Here is a 20453-nt window from a genome sequence, read left to right on the forward strand (position 1 = left end):
GAAGGAAAATAATGGAAAATGAAGAAATTAGAGGCCTCATGCATAAAAAGGCTTCTAAGGATCAGTTCATGGCTTTTGTCAAGTTCAAGTTTGGATCTGTCTCATTATTCTCTCTCTTTCTCTCACTCTCTTGGTCACATAGAGTTTTCTTGGAGCACTCTAGCTTTGGATGAAGGAAAGGAAAAGCAAGCAAGGAAAGGAAAAACACGGAAAGGAAATGAAAATCAAGCAAGGATCAAGGAAAGGAAGGTAGGATCAAGCAACTTTAGCAGGAATACTTGTAGGTAACCTTTTGCATGTGTAGTTTCCTAGTTGGTTTGGATATGCATGGATTTGCATGTTGTCGTATGGTTCTCTTTCTATAAGTGGCATGGTCTTACCAGGTTATGATAGTTGTTTTAAACCTAGCCTAGCCTTTTTTGGATGCCATGGTGTTTTGGGATGTTCATTTTAGTTTTGGAACTTTGGAATTACCTGATGGATTTTAGAATCTGGGGTGGAGGTGGTCTCACGGTTCATTCCCAAAGGCCTAGGAATCCATTGATCGATTTTGGAGGGATACACGGTAAAGCCTGACGGAGAAGTATGAGTTTAGGGCCTAGTGATCTAGGTTCGGATTGTGGTAAATCCTGAGATAAGAAGACAGAAAATTGGTGCCAAGTGTTTGACAAAATGTCAGTCCCAGTTGGGGATTCTTAGGCCTAGTCCTAAGGGTGATTTTTGATTGATCAACATTGTTATCATGTTTTTAATGATCTCTGAAAGTTACAACAAGTTCTGGCCAGATGCTAGGATTATGGGCTAGAAAAGTGGCTCAAATCCCAGGGTCGCTGGCATAGAACTGGCAATTCTGGACCACAATCGTTGGTAGGCAGGCCTATGAGAGTGGCTTTGAGTTGCTGGTCGCTCCCTTGCCCATAGCATGAGAGCAACTGAGGGCTAAGAGTTGTAGAATAGAAGTGGGACATAGGGACATGCTATTTGAGTGGCTAAATTATCTCTTGAGGGGTCTGTTAATGATGTTGGATGACTGTATGTGATGTTCCATTGATTCCACTTCCTTAAGGTAACATAGGAGGTCAAAAATGATTGTAGTGATATCTCTCCTCGTGTTTACCCCGGTTGACATGGTTACATTGGGTAGACCTAGGAGGTGGTGTTACAAATTGGTATCAGAGCATGGTTACGCTCTCTTTTGGTCATATCTGGTGCTAGAGATATGGTGAATGTGTTGGTCATGCCTGCATGTTAGTTGCGTGTGTGGCGGTTACACTTGCGTTCCATGTGCTTGTTGCACTGAATCATATTGATCATGGTAGTAGTAAGGTTATCATGATTAAATTGATGTCGATTTTATGGAATGCATCGTCATGAGTATATGACTGGTTATACAATTATATGTAGCTTGATTACATCCTTGTACATTAAGTTTCATTCTTGGTTATTTGATTACATGCATTAGTCTTGTAGGTTGATCACAAGAATTGATCGCTTATGCTCGACTACATGTGGTATGCGTATGTGTAGTTGATTAGGCATTGCTTATGTAGGTGGATAATTGCATGAGGAAATGTGTCTACTGGAGTATTGGTTGTTGTCATGCATGAGGTCATATCATGCATTGTTGATATGGCCTTGCATTGATGACTGGACCCTAGTTAGTATGATGGTTATGCGTTGATGCACTTATTGATATATGTCTATATGTTATTATGGTTATGTTGTACATGCATCACGCTGATTTGAAGATCTTGCAGACAATGTATCCTCCCCGAGTTATGCTAATGTACATTGATTTATGGTGATTTGGTTTAGTTGACAAAGTATGCCTTGCAGGAAAGAGATCAAATGGCTAGCAAGGTGGTAGACTACATAGAATCTCCCTGTGCATTAGATGGGTAGCATGGTGTGGGGAACTTTTCTCACATAGAAGACACCTTGAGAAACCTAAAGGAAGAAATAAGTAGTTGCAAAGAAGAGAAACAATCATAGGTGAATGTGATATTACTTCAGAGTTTGTCAGATTTGTATTGTAGGGACCTCTTCGGATCAGCCATGTACATGAGTATATAACTAATGGGGCATATGGAAGCAGGTATCATAGTAGACATAGGCTAGATAGATTTGTCACTATCAGAGATGCCTAGTTGTTGGACACTCCAGATAGGAGAGGTACTAGACACATGTATTATTCTAGTTCTGGTTCTGATAGACATCATGATTGTCATCATTATCATTCATACAGGAGGAATAATAGGTGGATGTGTTAAAGAAGGAAAAGGCACTTACCTTTGATGGATAGATGAATAAATCACAGGATGCAGAGGCTTGGTTGCTTGGCATGCAAAAATTCTTTAGATTGCATGATTACTTAGAAAACATGAAAGCAAGGATAGCCCTTTTCAGTCTCAAAGGTGAAGAGGATATTTGGTGGGAAGACGTGAAGAATGTCAAGGACATACATGAGGATGAGTTGACTTGGAATGTGTTTGAAAGTCTCTTCAAGAAGAAGTACTTGTCTGAGAGGTACTATGATGATAGAGCTTAGGATTTTTATGAGTTGCAGATGCATTCTATGACAAATGAGGAATATACTAGAAGATTTTTGGAGTTGTTGAGATATGTGCCTTACCTCATAGAGGAGAAGACCAAGGTTCAGAGATTCATCTATGTATTTCCAGTTGTATACAGAGACCATATTGAGTTTAATGAGACTAAATCATTAGAGGAGGCTATTCGAAATTTGAAGCATTGTTATGAGCAGTCAAAGTGCAAAGTTGAGCCTATACATGACTTGAAAAGAAACGACAAAGCTAAAGGAAAATCACCACCAAAGAGAGGAAGACCTAAAGATGCAAGTGAGAAAGATAATGTAGTTCCTTACAAGAGATTCAACGTAGCTGGGAAGGGACATGGAGAGCTGCAGGCTAGAGGCTGTGGTAAGGAACCATTATAATGTTGGATATGTGGTAAGGATAATCGTAAGAGGGATTGTCTGCAGTATCAGAGTGGTGGTAGACCCTAGATCTACAATGATCAGGAGGCGCATACAGTTCGTGATGTTGGTCATAGAATTCCTTGGATTTATGCTGCTGTGGACAACAAGAAGGCAGATCATTAGGCATCGATCATTGAGATGGACTGTAAGCTTTGTGATCAAGCTGTTTATATTTTTATTGATCCTGAATCTAACTATAGTTATATTAATCCTGACTTGGTGGATAAGTGTGGTTTGAGAAAAGAAGTGCATGCAGAATCTTGGTTGGTATAGTTGGCTATAGGTACGAAGAAGTGAGTTCACCATTGGGTAAGAGCTTGTGCATTTGAGTTAAATGGTATGCTTAGAGTAACACATTTGAATGTACTGCCATTGGGATCATATAATATTATTTTGGGTATGGATTCGCTATACCGTCACAGAACCAAAGTGGATTGCTTCAACAAGGCCATTGAGTGTGTGGATGATAGTGGGGAAAAGAGGACCTTTCAGGGAAAGAAGAAGCCTACATCAGTGAGGATGGTTACCGCTATGCATGCTAAGCATAGTTGCAGGAAAGGTTGTGTGATGTTTACATTACACATTTCCAGTGACAAGGGTAAGGAGGTTGATGATGTTGATGTGTTGAGAAGGTACCCAATATTGCAGTAGTTTCGGGATGTATTTCTTGAGGACATTTTAGAGTTTCCACCTCACAAAGAGGTATACTTTTCTATTGATTTAATGCCAGGGGCAGCTCCAACATAGAAAGAAATCTACAGGATGAGCACACCTAAGTTGGTAGAGTTGAAGTTGAAGTTAAAGGAAATGTTGGACAAAGGATACATCATACCCAGTGTATCACCTTGGGGCATGCCAGTGTTGTTCGTAAAGAAGAAAGATGGTACTATTAGATTGTGTGTTGATTACAAGAAGTTGAATAAGGCAACGATCAAGAACATGTACCCTTTGACGAGGATTGATGATTTGTTTGATCAGCTAAATGGAGTAGTAGTGTTCTCTAAGATCGACTTCAGATCTGGATATCATCAGGTACACAACAAGGAAGAGGATATATTTAAGGCTGTTTTCAGGACCAGGTATGCGCATTATGAGTTTGTTGTTATTCCATTTGGCTTAACTAATGCTCCATCTACATTCATGTGTTTGATGAATAGCACATTGCATCCTTAATTGGACAAGTTTGTTATTGTATTCATTGGTGACATACTAGTATATTCTAAGAATGAGGAAGAACATGTCGAAAATTTAACAATAGTGTTGAGATTATTAGGAGAGAATCAGTTGTATCCTAAACTTAGCAAGTGCAGCTTCTTTCAAACTGAGGTACATTACTTAGGACATCTTGTCTCCAAGGAAGGCATAGTAGTAGATCCAAAAAAGATAAGGGCCATCATGGAATGGGTAGCTCCTAAGAATGTAGATGAGGTGAGATCATTTATGGGATTGGTAGGTTACTACAGGAGGTTCATCAGGAACTTCTCACACATTGCATATCCTATCACATCATTGTAGTGGAAAAGTAAGAAGTTTGAATGGACGACAAAATGTGAAGATAGTTTTGAGCAGCTTAAGCAGTTGTTAACACATGCACCGATGCTAAAGATCGCAGATCCAGACCAGGAGTTTGTTGTGTGTACATATGCTTGCAAAAGGGGAATTGATGGAGTTCTCATACAAGAAGGACATGTAGTGTGCTATGAGTCACGAAAATTGAATGAACATGAGTAGAACTATCTAGTGCATGATCTTGAGCTAGAAACGTTATACATGCATTGAAGATGTGGAGACATTATCTTCTTCGAAGGAGGTTTACATTAATGAGCGATCATGGTGGGTTGAGATATTTGTTTGACCAACCAAATATAAATGCCAGGTAAGCTAGATGGTTGGCCACCCTTAGTGAGTTTGACTTCAATATCAGATACATCAAAGGAAAGGAGAGCCAAGTTGCAAATTCGCTTAGCAAGAAGGTATATGTAAATAATATAACATCTATAACCTCTTATGGGACTGAGTTATAGGACAGGATTTTGCAGGCAGGAAAACTGGATGAAAAGTACATGGAGATCGTGCATAGGTTACAACATAACACAAGTACAGGTACAGGTACAGGTGCATGTACAATTTGTTGGGTTAGGGTCCCTAGGGTCAGTTTTGGGGTTAGTTTAACCCAATTTTGTAAACGTTTTTGTAAAGAATGTAAAGTCTCTGCAAAATGTGGATGCAGAGTGTGCAACTAGATAGGAGTCAAAGGGGTTTTAGCCCCTTGTTTTGGGTTTGTTTTAAGATTCTGATCCCATGGTCTATGGACCATGGTATTGTATGGAAGAAAGCTATAAATAGCTGAGTCATAGCAAGTCTTAGGCATAAATTGGAATGAAAAATTGTGAACTTTTAATAGGTTTTGTTGTTTTGGGCAAGTGCTAAGGTAGGAAGGCTCTACTTCTTGTACTTAGGCGAGAAGGGGAAGGCTCCTATAGTTGAGTGCATAGGAGGCCCTGGTAAGTCCGCAACTGAGTGCGCGGATTACTGTAGCTGAGTGCGTAGGGCAGAGAAGTCTGTAATTTGAATGCTGGAATTGAATAAACACTGATTTTGAAGAATTATCATGCATTTGAGTATTATTGTCAATTCTTCTTATGTTATATTATGTCGCTCAATAATATGTTTTCATGGAATAATGTATGAATACTGGGCAAAACTACTGAATCTATCTTATTTATGCCTGCTTTAAGTAATTATCTGTGTTCGCAAAGTTAAGGGTTATTTCTGTTATGTTTTCTCATGAATTGGATAAATCTGTGTGAAAGCAGATCTAGGGTTATTTACTGATGCGTGAAAGTAGAAAAATTTCCTGTTTAAGGTCCACAAAGACTATTCATAGACCTTCATAAAGGTCTAGAAGTCATTTTACCCAAGTTACAGTAGTGAGCCCTAGAAGGATACCGATCTGAGTGAAGGAAGATCTAAGCTACACAGACTTAAAAACCACTTATCAGATGTCCCTGGATGCAGAAACCTGGTTCTAGAATCCCCCAATACTGCTTCGGGGGATACTGCAATCTGCACTATGTGGGTTTTTTCTGAACGGGCCAACAGTTAGGGTTTTTTTTATTGGTGTGAACAATTCTGAACCTAGGTCGAGCCCCCTCAAGCCAACAAATGGTTCCGTTTACAGGACCAAGATCTGTATAAGAGATGTGTGACAAATGGTTTCCTATGAAGAAAGAGATTAACAATTGGATTGTTTGAAAATCGTACGCATTCGTGGCTCAAGAGAATAGGAGCCCTAAATTATCCAAGGAGCAGTGGTTACAGATATTTTTTTTATACAAACGAGACTGACATGTTCTTCTATTTCTTCCCTGAAGAAATATGCTGATGATTGTGTAAATTGGTTGATAGCCAAGGGATGTGGAGGCTTGAAGGCCCTATAGTGTGGACCCCTGAATTGGTGCGGCGTATGGAGGTGTTAGGAAGCAACATCACATGGGTTGTGTATCACTGGATTGATCACACATTGGGAAGCTTTGTGACTTATTTCGCGATCGATAGAAACATCAGCTACAACAAAGCAGAACGAAGAATTTTTAAAGGACCGCGAGGTAAGTATTTGAAATCCTTGAAGACTTGGATTAAAATGTTGTTATGTGAAAAGAGGGTTATGAAGTTACCTTGATGTTTGGGGCTACATGAAGTGGAATATTATTTAGAAGAAACAGAGGATATAGCCCAGAATATAGTTTGCTCATTGAACCCCCTTCAAGTGATGAGGAAGGGACGGTGTTGACTATGTTGCAAAGTGCAGTTGATTTAATAACACAGGGTATTCCGAGGATACCTCATCCTTCCACTCCACCTCCACCTCCACCTCCACCTCATACACCTTTAAATACACCTCCAACTCCACCTCCACCATTCAACATGGAGAACACAATGAAAATGCAAATTTTTAAAGGAACATGGAGTGAAGATCCAGAATAATTTTGATTTTTCGTAGATGTTTTTTGGACAACATAGAAGATTACAGATGATAATATTAAGAAAGTGTAGTTGGTTATATCCTTATAAGACTGCACATTAACAAGGTATATCAAGTATTGCACTCCACCCCAACGTGGCATTGGCAAATACCCAACTAGTTTTGAACAAAGAGTTCAGTAAGCGTAAGTTAGAGGCATAATGAATAATTGAATTTAAGGAAATCTGAAAAAAGGTTGATGAGACACCTTGGGACTTTGATCAGAGGTTGAAGTTCCTAATTAGGTAGGCTAATATGTTAATCTTAGATTCCCATCATCGTGACTCATTTATAGCATCACTCTTGCAACATTTAAGAATACCTCTGTCACAGCAGAAAATAGAAACACAAGCAGATTCTTTGGAGATCATGATGAGGCTGGATGCATCACCTATTTAGGATACAAAACTTAGAGTGCAACAGATTCATTTGCAGCTAGAAAGCCTACACTTGGAATTGCAGAGCTTGAAGAAAGGAAGGGAAGCTCAGCTGAAGGTGCGCGCTAATATCTAGTGTTTGAAATGTAAGAGTCATGGACATGATAAGGATTATTTACTGGTCTATAAGAACTATATTATAGGGGGAGAGCTTATTCCCTTGAAACTAGAGAACAATGTTGGGAAGAACAAGGTAGCTGCACTATGGTGCACTATCTTCTAGGTTACAGGAAAACATGCTACTAATAACTGCCCTTTATTGCAAAAAATTGTACAGACCCCTCAGCAATTGTTTTGCAATTTCTATAAATCTGTAGGGCACAATGAATGCCATTATAGGAGTTATGAGCTAAACATGGATAGAACCCCTACCTACAGAATGCAGGTAGAAAACTGACCTCTAGATCATGGCGTAGGGGCTGCACGCAGAGGGTTCCAAGGCCAAGGATGAGGAAGGGGTGCTGGACCAGGTTGAGGGCATGGGCAAGTAATCTGCTATAACTGTGGCGAAGCAGGGCACTTCTTGCGAGATTGTACAAATCCCATGCATCCATCATGTCAGTATTGTTGACAATTTGACCATGTCATAGAGTAATTTCCGGTCCTTTTGAAAAATATGCATGAAAAGAAGGCGAAACCACAACAACCTATGCAGAACATTCATATGATGAGGATAGAACCCCGCAAAGACGATCAAAACATAAATATTGTGCTGAGAAATGGTATAATGACGGGTGCGGATAAAGGAAAGCAGCTTGAGGAATACGAATGGGTGTGCAAGGCTGCTGAGAAGGAAGTAAATTTTGATCTTAATCACACTAAAGAGACATTCATGGAGGCTAAGAATAACTTTGTTGAGGCCTCTACCTCAGGAAGTCAGGCGAAAGCGCCTAAGACTAGTGCGATGCAAGAAGTAGATCCTTTAGTGCTAGCTATGTTTCTGGAGACTTGTATGAAGTTATTACGTGATTAGAAAGCAATAGAAGGTTTGAAAGAACTAATCAACAAGTGCGCAAATAAAGAAAAGACTCTCACTAAACAACACACGGTAAGAAAGATTGCTAAGCACAATAACTGAACGGGGCGTGAGATGAGGCTAACTGTGTAGATAGGTGAATATGAAATGGACCAGGTAATCTTGGATCTAGGATATGATACGAATGTATTGCCTAAGAAGACATGGGAAAGGATGGGGAGACCTGTGCTGCAGTGGTTGCCTATTCAGCTGCGCATGGAAAGCCAAAAAAAGATCATTCTGATGGGGCACTTATATGGTGTAACGATGGACATTGAGGGTGCGAGCACGTTGGATGAATTTGAGGTCATTGAATTAGTGGATGATAGTAACTCCTACTCTGTGCTGCTAAGGATTGACTGGGCTATTGATATCAATAGGGTAATCAACTTGAAGAAGCGGAAGATGTCATTTGAGAAGAAGTCACTCACAGATGTAGTGCCACTAGACCCTACAGAAGGAGCGCGTTATACTGAACCTGTCCACGACTATGTAGAAAGTGACGATGGCTTGGATCAGATATAAAATATAACAACGAGAGATGAATATTGGATAAATCCCACAACTGATGGATGAATTACATGGGATAGGGATAGCTCTTGCGCCTTAGATTCAGATGAAGAATTTGAACACTGGAAGAATCACCTTCATGAAGTATCTACCCTTTGTTGCAATATGATGATCAAATCACTACATTGTGTCTCAACTGAGGTAAGAAATATTCACATTATGATGGTTTGACTGATGTGGAGTTGTTTTTGGATGGATTTGAAAGGGAAGTACCAGAAGAGCATCGATTCCGGGCACTGGAATTGGTGCTGCATGCTACATTTGACCATTGGTGGGGTTCACACAAGGAGAACTTTAGTCGATGAAAATCATATAAAAGAATGATGAAGTTAAGATTTGGGTATGCTAATACACAGATGACAAAAAAAATATAGTGGAAAGGATGATTCACACGATCATTTAGCACGATGGACTAAGGCCTGGGGAACAGAATCACAACCGAAATGGATGCATATTTTCTGTCATACCTTAGATACAATTCCAATGAACTGGTATCTAGAAACAGAGCTTCACCATGGAACAATTGAATGGGACATTTTAAGAGAAAGCTTCTTACTAACTTTTAACTTTGAGGATGGGTTTTCCTGTATTGACGAACCGCTCCAGGAGATAAAAGAAGCTATATTTAGAATGCCGAAGGAACCGGTAGAATGGGCTTAGCCTGATTGGGGCACACAGCTGTGCCATGTGCTGGAATGTTACAATGTGACTACTGAACAAGATGATGATGATCTATGGAATATTAAGGTTCCGAAGATGGAAGGACAACATGAAGTTGAAGGACCGAAGGTGGCGAAACCAAATATATCAGAACCTTTGAAAACTCAACAAGTAAACATTGGGTCTGAAGCAGAACCTAAGTTTGCGAAGATAGGAGACTATTGGGATGATGATAAGGTCAATAATGTGGCCGAACTGCTGCGCAAGTACCAAGATTTATTCTCAATGTAGTTCTTAGATTTGAAAGGGATTGTAGGATATTTGGGTGTTATGAAGATTACGTTGAAACCAGATGTGAAGCTTGTTAAGTAGCGACCTTATAGGTTGAACCCAAAGCATAAGGAAAAGGTGCACCAAGAACTTGATAAGATGTTGGCTTCTGGTATTATTGAGCCTATTGAGGAATCTGATTGGGTAAGTCTTGTGGTGGTCCAGGAGAAGAAATAGCAAGGTGAAATCAAGATATGTGTAGATCTAAGGAATTTGAATGACGCATGTGTCCACGATCCATTTCCTACACCGTTCACAGATGAAGTATTGGAAAATTTTGGTGGCCAGGAGGTGTATTCATTTACTGATGGTTTTTCAAGATATCATCAAATCAAGATTGCGCCAGAAGATCGAAGCAAGACAACCTTCGCGACAAAGTGGGGTTTCTTTCAATATACAATTATGCCATTCAGATTAAAGAATGCGCCTGTAATATTTTCATGGGTCGTGATTGCGACGTTCAAAGATTTTATTCATAAATTCTTGGAAGTGTACTTTGACGATTGGATTGTGTTTTGCTTAGTGAAGCACCATGTTGCGAGTCTGTGCCTTATGCTGGATACTTGTCAAAGGTATCAGTTCGCACTAAATCTGAAGAAGTGTCTATTCTGTGTCCCTTTTGGAATTTTTCTAGTCCAAGTTGTATGTATGCAGGGATTTATGGTGGACCCTATGAATATCACCATAATTGTCAATTTGGAAGCTCTCAGGAATGTGAAACAACTGTGCACGACATTAGTACACACTAGGTATTACAATAAGTTTATCAAGGGGTATGCCCAGATAATTGCATCGATGGAGAAACTATTGAAGAAAGATGTTATGTTTTGCTGTGATGAAGAATGTTAGCACAATTTGGATGTCTTGAAGGAAAAAATGGTGAGAGCGCCTGTTTTGGTATTTCTGGACTAGAAGAAAGAATTCCATGTGCATGTAGATGCCTCTTGCATTGCACTTGGAGCAGTATTAACTCAGGAAGGTGAGGGTGAAATTGATCATCTGATAGCTTTTGTGAGTAGAAAGTTATCCATAGCCAAGAAGAATTATCCCACTATAGAGCGCAAAAGGCTGGAGATGGTCTACATGATGCAAAAGTTTAGACATTATCTATAGGGTAGACACTTTAAAATGTATACATATCACTCTGCATTGAAGTACTAGTTAAGAAGCCTGTGTTGGGGGGAAGATATGCCGATGGTTACTGCTATTCTATAATATGACTTTGAAGTAATTGTGAAGTCGGGAAGGTTGAATGTCAGACCAGACCATCTGTCAAGGATTGAAATAGGGGAAGAACCAAGTAGTTTGGAGGAAGGATTTCCAGATGCACAACTTTTTCGGTGCACGTCGTGGATGATCATTTTTCCAATATCATTCAGTTCTTAACAATAGGAACCTCTCCCAAAGTTTATTCCACTCAACAAAAGAAAGAGTTAGTAGTCCGCATTGTGGATTTTTTAGTGATTGTGGATCATTTGTATAAGATGGGAATGAATGAGATACTGCGAAGGTATGTGCTTGAGTTTGAACATGCTATTATTGTCGCTAAAGCCCATGGAGGAGTGGTAGGAGGCCACTATGCTGGAAAATTGATTGCACAGAAGATTTTGTGTGCTTGGTTGTGGTGGCCTACATTACATAAATATTCTAAGGAGTATTGCAAGGCATGCGATGCTTGCCAATGGATGGGGAAACCTTTGCGAAGAGATGAAATGTAGTTACATCCCCAGGTTTCATTACAAGTCTTTGATAAATAAGCCATTGATTTCATAGTCCCTATCCAGCCACCAAAAAATAACATAGGTACCCAATATATCATCACTGCGACAGAATACTTAACTAGATGGGCGAAAGCACAACTAGTGAAAGATTATACAGTGGCCACTGCTACGAAGTTTTTGTTTTAATATGTCTTGACTAGGTTTGGATGTCTTAAGATATGGATGAGTGATAGGGGTACCCATTTCTTGAATGAAACTATCAGCGTGATGCTTGAGGAGTTCCAGGTGTATCATCAGAAAAGCACACTCTATCACCCGCAGGCGAATGGAATAGTGGAAGATTTTAACAAGATTTTGGAGAATGCATTGACAAAGGTCTATAATGTACAAATGAATGATTGGGAGATGCACATACCTACTATTTTATGGGCTTATAGTACTACCTGCAAGAAGTTGACAGGTCAAACATCGTTCAAGTTGGTATATGGGATTGAAGTAGTAATGCCTATGGAGTATATTGTCCCAGTCTATGTACAACTTTAATAGACATGGTGGATCACGTGACCTTGGAGTAACAGCTCACACAGTTGATGGAGTTAGAAGAAGACTTCTTTATTGTAGGATTTCATCAGCAAGCACAAAAGGAGCGCAAGAAAGCATGACACGATAGGCATATTAAGCTACACATGTTTAAGGTGGATGATTTAGTGCTATTATATGACAACAAGTTCACAAAATTTCCAGGAAAGTTTCAAATGCATTGGTTGGGGTTGTATGTCATTAAGGCGATCACTAATGGTGGCACAACTTCGCTTGTGAAGCTGAATGGAGAACCATTCCCTGGGAAAGTGAACAGAAGTAGGCTGAAGCTATACACAGGGGATCTTTCCCTTGCACAATGACTATATGACAACAGGATAATCTTAGTAATCTAGGTAGCTGAAAGGGATTATGGAACTATAAACTATGCTGACTGACGAAGTGAACAACGAAGAAGGAGTCTACGCGATGGAATACAGGAGTGCAACACATGAAGATACGCTGGATGAGTTGTGCCATGGAGGATGGTGTTACGCAGAGGGGTCCAAAAGTAGTTTTTGGGATTATTATTCATGATTTGATGGCCAAAAATCAATTAAGAGGAGCAGGTAGGTGCTATTTATGGCAAATATATTTGGATATTTGCCGCTAAAATTGCATTTATTATCAGAAATTGGGGGGAACGGTTGGATTTGAATTCAAAACTTCTTATAAATTACGCATGTTGGTTCACCGACGAACACTTTGCATTCTAAGAGTTTTCTAGGTGCTTTTCTGTTTGAAGCTTATGAATCGTCAATTCTGGGAGGAGTTCGTGTTGTTCCCTTTGTTCTCAAACTAAATCGTAGAAGCTTGAGAGATATTCATAGAACGAATGACTGCTACAAACCTCTCTGAAGCTGTAAGTTTTGAATCTGTTGTTTCTGACATGATGGGCCCTAAGAGTTCAAGTATGGAAGCATCAACCCGTATGGCTACAGCACCACGGTCGCATAGAATGTTGGGTATCATAAGCCCCATGTAACGGTTATGGGGCAGAAAGCCCAAAATTTTCGGTAGAGATAGGATAAAGGCTTCTCAGAATGCACGAAGCGTGAAAGGTAAAAGGTCGAGTCAAAGGGTTGTCTGCCTAAGAAATAATATAGAATAATAGGAAGTAAGTTAGTCTGTGAACCATAGGAAGATATAAATAGAGCGAGGCTTTATGGGTAGAAGGCAGCTTTTTGGTATGTAATCTTGGATCTGTCATGTAATGGGTTTTTGAGAAGAAAAGTCTTGAAACGTCTATAGGTCTAGGCCAAGGGTATTGGGCAGTGGATAGAGGCTCTACAACTGTGTGCGCAGAGACCTGGTAGAGTCCACAGCTGTGTGCGCGGACCCCTGCAGTTGAGTGCGTAGGGTAGATCTGGATGTATCGGTGATAAAGTGGAAATAAAGATAATTTGATTTTGGAACCATTGTGTCAATTTGAGCTATTGCATATTTGGTTAATTTATGATTGGTATTGTTATTGATTCTTTATGCGTATGCTATGTTCTTTATTAATGTAAATCTGTATCTCTATTAAATACGTGCACCGGTTATCTTGATTAAATGTTTGCTTAAAGACCCTTTTAAGTATATCTGATCTATAATAAATCATTTAGTGATTAGTATTGAGAAGTAGCCCTGTTTCGGGTCTATGTGGAAGAAGAGCAGTGCGAGGCTACAGGACGGTGCGCGAGCCCTTCAGACCACATCAAGACATCCCAAGGGTGTAGAAACCTGGTTCCAACACCCTCCCCTACTAACTCGGGTGAGACCTCAGTCCGCGCTCCACGAGCTATTGCCGAAAGGGTCGGTAGCTGCAGGATTTGTTTGGCTAAATAATTCTTCTGAACCTGGTTCAGGCCCATAGAAGCCAACAAATGGTTCCATTGCCAGGACCGGGATCTGCCTAAGGGGTGTCTGATGTTGGAACACTGGAACCCTACAAAGAAAGAGCTTGAAGAGTGGTTGGATCTAAAGCTCCATGAGTTCGCAGTTCAAGAAAACAAAAATCCATGGATATCAGAGGAAGATTGGTTGGACCACTATATATACATAGATATCCACGAGGTCTTCTTCGTGACATTTCTAGTAGAGCTTTATGAGTGGATCACAAGGTTAGCTGACAGTGTGGGAAGGTGCAGATTAGATCAACCTATTGTGTGGACTCCAGAACTGGTGCGCAGGCTAGAAGCCACAGAAGATAAAATCGCACGCGCAATAGATCATTAGCTGGATCGGGTAACAGGAGGATTTATCACTGAGTTCGCAATAGATACAACTGTGAGTTATAGTGAAGCAGAAAGATGATTTCTCCAAGGATCATGGGGTAAGTATATCAAATAATTAAATACTTGGATTAAGACGTTGTTGTGTGAAAAAAAGATTATGTGCATTTATTGATGTCCAGAGTAACACGGAGTGAAAGAGGTTACCGAGGGATGGGAGGGGTAGAGAATAGTCCTCTGATTCCTATCTCACGGGAGAGCAAGGAGGAGCTTGCGAGGTTCTCATCGAGAAGTGTTGTTCAGTTGATTACAGAGCGCTTCCCATTGATACCACCTCCGTCCATGCCACCCCCTGCTTCACCTACATCAAACCCATCCACACCGACACCACCCCCACCTCCTCCACCACCAAACGTTGGGATGGCGAGCATAGTCCAGCTACCGATATTTAAGTGTGTAGGAAATGAGGAACCAGGCCATTTCTGGTTTGTGATAAAATCTGTATGGGACACTCAAGGCATCATAAATGATAACATCAAGAAGGCTACCTTAGTTATTGCACTGCAAGACCGTGCGTTGACCTGGTACATGAAATACTCAAGCGATCATCCAAATGAGGGAATAGCAGTAATCCAGGAGGTGCTAAACAAGGAATTTGGGTGACCAAAGTCAGAAGCACAGTTGGTTATTGGGTTCAAGGAAATCACAATGTTTCCTGGTGAAACCCCGTGGGATCTGGATCAATGATTGAAAAGCACCATCCGCGAGGCAAACATGACATTGTCGGATGCGCGAAGTTGCGCTTGGTTTGTTGCATCATTAACACCATATTTGCGGATGGCTCTGTCACAACAAAAGATCTCAACCCAAGCTGAAGCGTTGGAGACAGCAATGTGGTTGCACGAAATCCCAATACAGGATCCAGGGGTGAGAGTATAGCAAATCGAAGCGAAAATACAAAACCTATGTCTAGAAATGTGAAGTTTGAAACAAGGGTAGGTGCCTTAGATAGAAGCACCAGAAGAGGTGTGGTGTATCAAATGTAAGGGCTAGGGCCACGATGAGGACCACTGTTCAATCTTCGCGAACTATATGGCAGGAGGGGGACCGATACCATTGTGACCAAAGGTACAAGTTGGGCCAAGCACGGTGCCCGCACTCTAGTGTACAATCTGTTAGGTGGGAGGAAAGCATGCCACAGAAAATTGTCACCTATTGCCAAACCTAAGACAACCCCCCCCCGGAACAATTATTTTGTAATTTCTGTAGGAGTGTGGGCCATGATGAAAGAAATTGCCGCAGTTGCGAGATGTTGATGGATCAAGCACCTGCTTATAGGATGCATATGGAGGTGCGCGGGCAGGATCCCGCCGCACCACTCACGTGAGGAGGATACCAAGGACGCGGACGGGGCCGCGGGGGAATGGGACCTGGACAGGGACGAGGAGAATTAATTTGCTATAATTGTGGAGGACCAGGGCCTTATGCATGTGATTGCACAAACCCGACCAAAGCCTATTGCCCTTAGCGTTACCAATTTAATCATGAAGCAGTCGATTGCCCCATGCTGATTGCTGAGATGCAGGAAAAGGGAGTGCTTTCGGCTAACCCTAATCAGAATGTCCAAATGATGAAGGCTGAACCACACGCGGAAGATCCTAACATAAATATGATGCTCAGAAGTGGCACCACTACAGGGGAAGATAAGGGGAAGCAACCAGAGGTGGATACATGGGTCTGTAAGGCCCCCTCGAAACAACCAGAATTTGACTTGGAGCGTGCGAAGGAAACCTTTATGGAAGCCAAGAAGAACTTCGCGGAAGCTTCTACTTCGGACAATAAGGATCAATTCGGACCTGAGAAGGATACTTCTATGCTAACCACCTTCTTGGAAACATGCATGAAGTTACTCCAGGATGCTAAAGCGGTGAAGGGACTACAAGAATTGATAACTCACTGCGCGGGAGTAGACGAACCGTGAATGGTCCAGAAGTTAGGTAAACATGCTTTGCGCACTGGGCGGGAAATGCGATTGACTGTCTAGATTGGAGACTATGAGATGGACCAGGTCATTTTGGATTTGGGTCCGACACGAATGTCTTGCCAAAACAGACTTGGGAGTGCATGGGAAGGCCCACACTACAATGGTCCCCAATCCAGTTACAGATGGATAACCAACAAAAGATCCTACCCATGGGAAGACTGCACGGGGTTACAGTAGACATCGATGGCGCTAGCACACAAACCGATTTTGAGGTCATAGAAATTGTGGATGATAGTAACCCATATCCTGCATTGTTAGGGATAGATTGGGCAATGGATATGAATGGAGTCATCAACCTCAAGAAATGAAAAATGATATTTGAAGAAATATCTTCGTAGTGGTTCTGTTGGATCTAGCTGAAGGGGTGTGCTATACTGAGCTAGTGCGTGATGAAGACAATGATGGTGAATTGGACTGTATCTACCAGATTACAGCGCAAGATTAGGACAGGGTAAATCCAACAGTGGATGGTAGACTCTCATGGGACCAGGATAGTTCTTGCATGTCAGACTCAGATGAAGAGATTGAACGATGACAAAATCGACTGCATGAAGTAACCACACTAAATTGTAACAAGATGGTGACAATAGGGGTAAAGGAGTAGCCAGCTGATCAGTATGAATCGACAAAGGGAAGAACAAACCTGCCGGAAGTATCCGTGGAGGCACCACGCACAACCATTGCTTCAGGAAAGGGTGCAGTTCCAAATACGTGAAGGAAATGGCGCGGGTGTCGGAGGCAGGCGTGCGCATGGATGGGAGAGCAAAACAAGGTAAGAATTCCTTGCCAGCATAGGCTATAGGTGTATGAGGTGCAGACACCCAACCAGCTTAGAATTAGTAGCCCAAAGCCACCACAACAAACCGATTCGCCAGCAACTGGCGCCAAGGTCAGCAGGGAAATAGGGAAGTTGCGGATACCATGGGTTTACTAGGCCTGTAATAGACGACAGAAGGGAGCCCAGAAAAGACAGGGTAGCCACCGACCCCACAACATCAATAAACTTTGGGTATGGCCAAGAAAGCAAAGTGCGCTAAGAAGGGATGGATCTAGCAGAGTAGCATAAGAACATTTTGTGACCCTGCTATCATGGTTGTGCTCACACTTACGGAAGAACACACCCCCCATAACAGGGCCTACCGACAGACTGGCTACCCAGACACTCGAGAGGTGCTTGTAGCCCGGGCTAGTAGGGAAGTTGAGAAATCGCACCAAAGGTGAGAACACCTGACTAGTAGTAGAAACTACAGTCTTAGTGCCCTAAGTAGTTAAAGAAGGCGTGGGACTATAAACAAGTCTGTGGAAAGCTAGCATGGCAAAAGGATTCTTTACCAAGTAAGGTAGTCGACAAGATCGCAGCTGCGCCCCAAGGATTGTACTACGGTGGGGAAAATTCGAAAAATGACCGTTGGCAACATTAGTCCTGAAAGGAATGTTAGGTTATGTCAGAGAGGAGTGGGCTACGGGACATTAAGACGAGAGTTCCAAACTATGTACGCAAAGATCTGTCGAATAGATGCCACTAATAAACTGGAAAAGGAGGGAAGGAATTTTTTTAAATCTCATAATCTGTGGCCGACACTCGAATATTAGCCTTCTAAACTAGCGAAGAGCAGCGAGTACTTGGCTGCTAGGCACCCCATGAGTACCATGGCTAGAAACCGAGCATGGTTCACAAAGTAAATGCAACTAAATCAGGAAGAGCCTAAGGGCATGACTTAGGTTCCTGAAGTTCCAAAGTCTCCATGCACACCGTGACCTAGGAAGAACAAGCAGATGATAAGAACAGTCCAATCCTCACCAAGATTCAAAAAACGGTCGGCAGTTGACAAAGGCAAGGCAATCACCACCGAACTTGCTGAGGATGATGATGATCTGCAAGCCCTGATTGATCAGATCAACACACAGGCTGAGGAAGAAGACACTGTGTTCAATCTTCCATCACTACCTTCATATATTTATCCCTGGACTGGGACGACCAAGATACTGAAGGACATGGACGCTGCAAATACTATGCTCCAGAGCTCGCCTCTTTTGAATGAAATAAGGTTCAAAGGGTTGTCAATGGGGCGTGTTCCAAGCATCAAGTTTGAAGATTGGGACCTTGCAACAGTGACAAGTTCTCTGAATTTTCTAAAGAGAAGCTATTTCCACAGAAGTGGTTGCTAGGTGTGGAGAAGGTGGGACTACTGAATCTCAGGTGGATACCTCACTATCACTACATGACCATCACCATATTTGTGATCCCACAGCTGCTCTGTCTAATACATGACGGATATATCTGGTTGGAAGAGCCGATCCTGATCATAGCCGACATAATCCACCGAACTACGCACGTGCCACTTAAAGGGAATGACCCCATAGACATAGCAGGAACAAGTAGTTAGGTAGGCCTCGCTGAAACAGTGAAGCTGAAATACCAGTTGGAAAAAGGAAAGCAGGGGTATGTCATCGCAAGCATCAACGACCACGCAGTACGAGTCTCCACTCAGCTACTAGCTGGTAAACTCATGAGGAAGTGTCACATAGATGAGGTGCCAGCTCCTGTCATTGCACTGGTGGGGAAGTGCACCAAAGGGGTTCAGTTCAATTGGGCACAGTTTTTATGTGAAGAATTTCTGACAATTGTCAAGAAGCACAAGACAAAGGTAAGACATTTCATTATGCATGGTTGCTCCTATCACTCCTTCTGGTTATATGCGAACTGCCGTAGGAGAGCTAGCTTCCCAACATTGAAGATAGCCTACCCGAAGTAGTGTGGTATATTTTTCTCTGGGCTATAAAGGATGTAGCAAGGGTTTATGAAATTCGGGCTTTTTAGACCTCCATGGAAGGGAATATACAGAAACGAATTTCTTGAAGACCGCGGATGTCTCTCGCAATCTACATACTTTCCAAAGCACGATCGAGTTCAAAGCAAACATGAATCACTTGTATATCTGGGTGCAAAAGGATCCAAAGTGATCATGGGTCACACTTCCATTCATTGCAATAGATGATGCCATTTACGTTGTATTAGTAGCATGGCCTCTAGAATGGCGTGCCCCAGACAAGGCCGTTCTCGACAGGATTGCAGCCCAACAACAAAAGAAGGAACGCCAACAGTGACTCACTCAATTGGCAGAAAAGAAACGTCAGGAACAATAGGTTGCTTCATAGTAGGAGGCTACCTAGAGCTCGGTAGTAGAAGAGAAAGCTGATCAGGAACTAGACTTGGAATAGGACCCGCAATAGGAAATGGAGATGCAGGACCACCTCAAGCGGTTGCGCGCTAAGGAATCGCTGGCTGCAAGAAAAAAGCCCAAAATAGTGAAGGCTCTAGAAAAATAATTCATTTACAATAGCCAGCCAGCAAGCAATATTTCCACCAGTGCCTTGACTGAACTAATCACCAAGCAGACAACTGTGTTGGGGGAGATCTGAGCACAATTGCAGGCATTACAGGTGCGACCCCTAGGTAGGGTCACCCTACAACCAACAGAAGATATAGCCACCGCCGAGCAGATGGTACGCACGCCCACACCAAACACCCTCTCGCTGCCAGCAGGTGCTGTCCTAGTCGAAGCCGTAGGCGAAGAATGCAGTTGGGGATTAAATCTAGCTGCCCTATCCAAGGAAATACTATGCCAACTACAAGAGGGGGTCACTAATGAGCTTTGCGCTAGGGAAGGTCGCGCCTTCCACACCTTGAAAAAGAAAAAGGAAAAGTTAGCATAGGTTAGTCCCCAACATGATGATTTGGCCGCACGCTACTAGGCAGTAGAGCAAGCTGTGATGGAGGCATGTAGCACGGTACTAGAGCTAGCCATCCCTGGAGACCTCCCAATAGCTACCAAGATTCAACACATGGCAGCCGGAT

The sequence above is a fragment of the Pinus tabuliformis genome, chromosome 1_1, assembly GCF_031772625.1.
Source record: "Pinus tabuliformis cultivar Carrire ecotype Pingquan chromosome 1_1, CPIR1, whole genome shotgun sequence".
NCBI classification, from domain to species: domain Eukaryota; kingdom Viridiplantae; phylum Streptophyta; class Pinopsida; order Pinales; family Pinaceae; genus Pinus; species Pinus tabuliformis.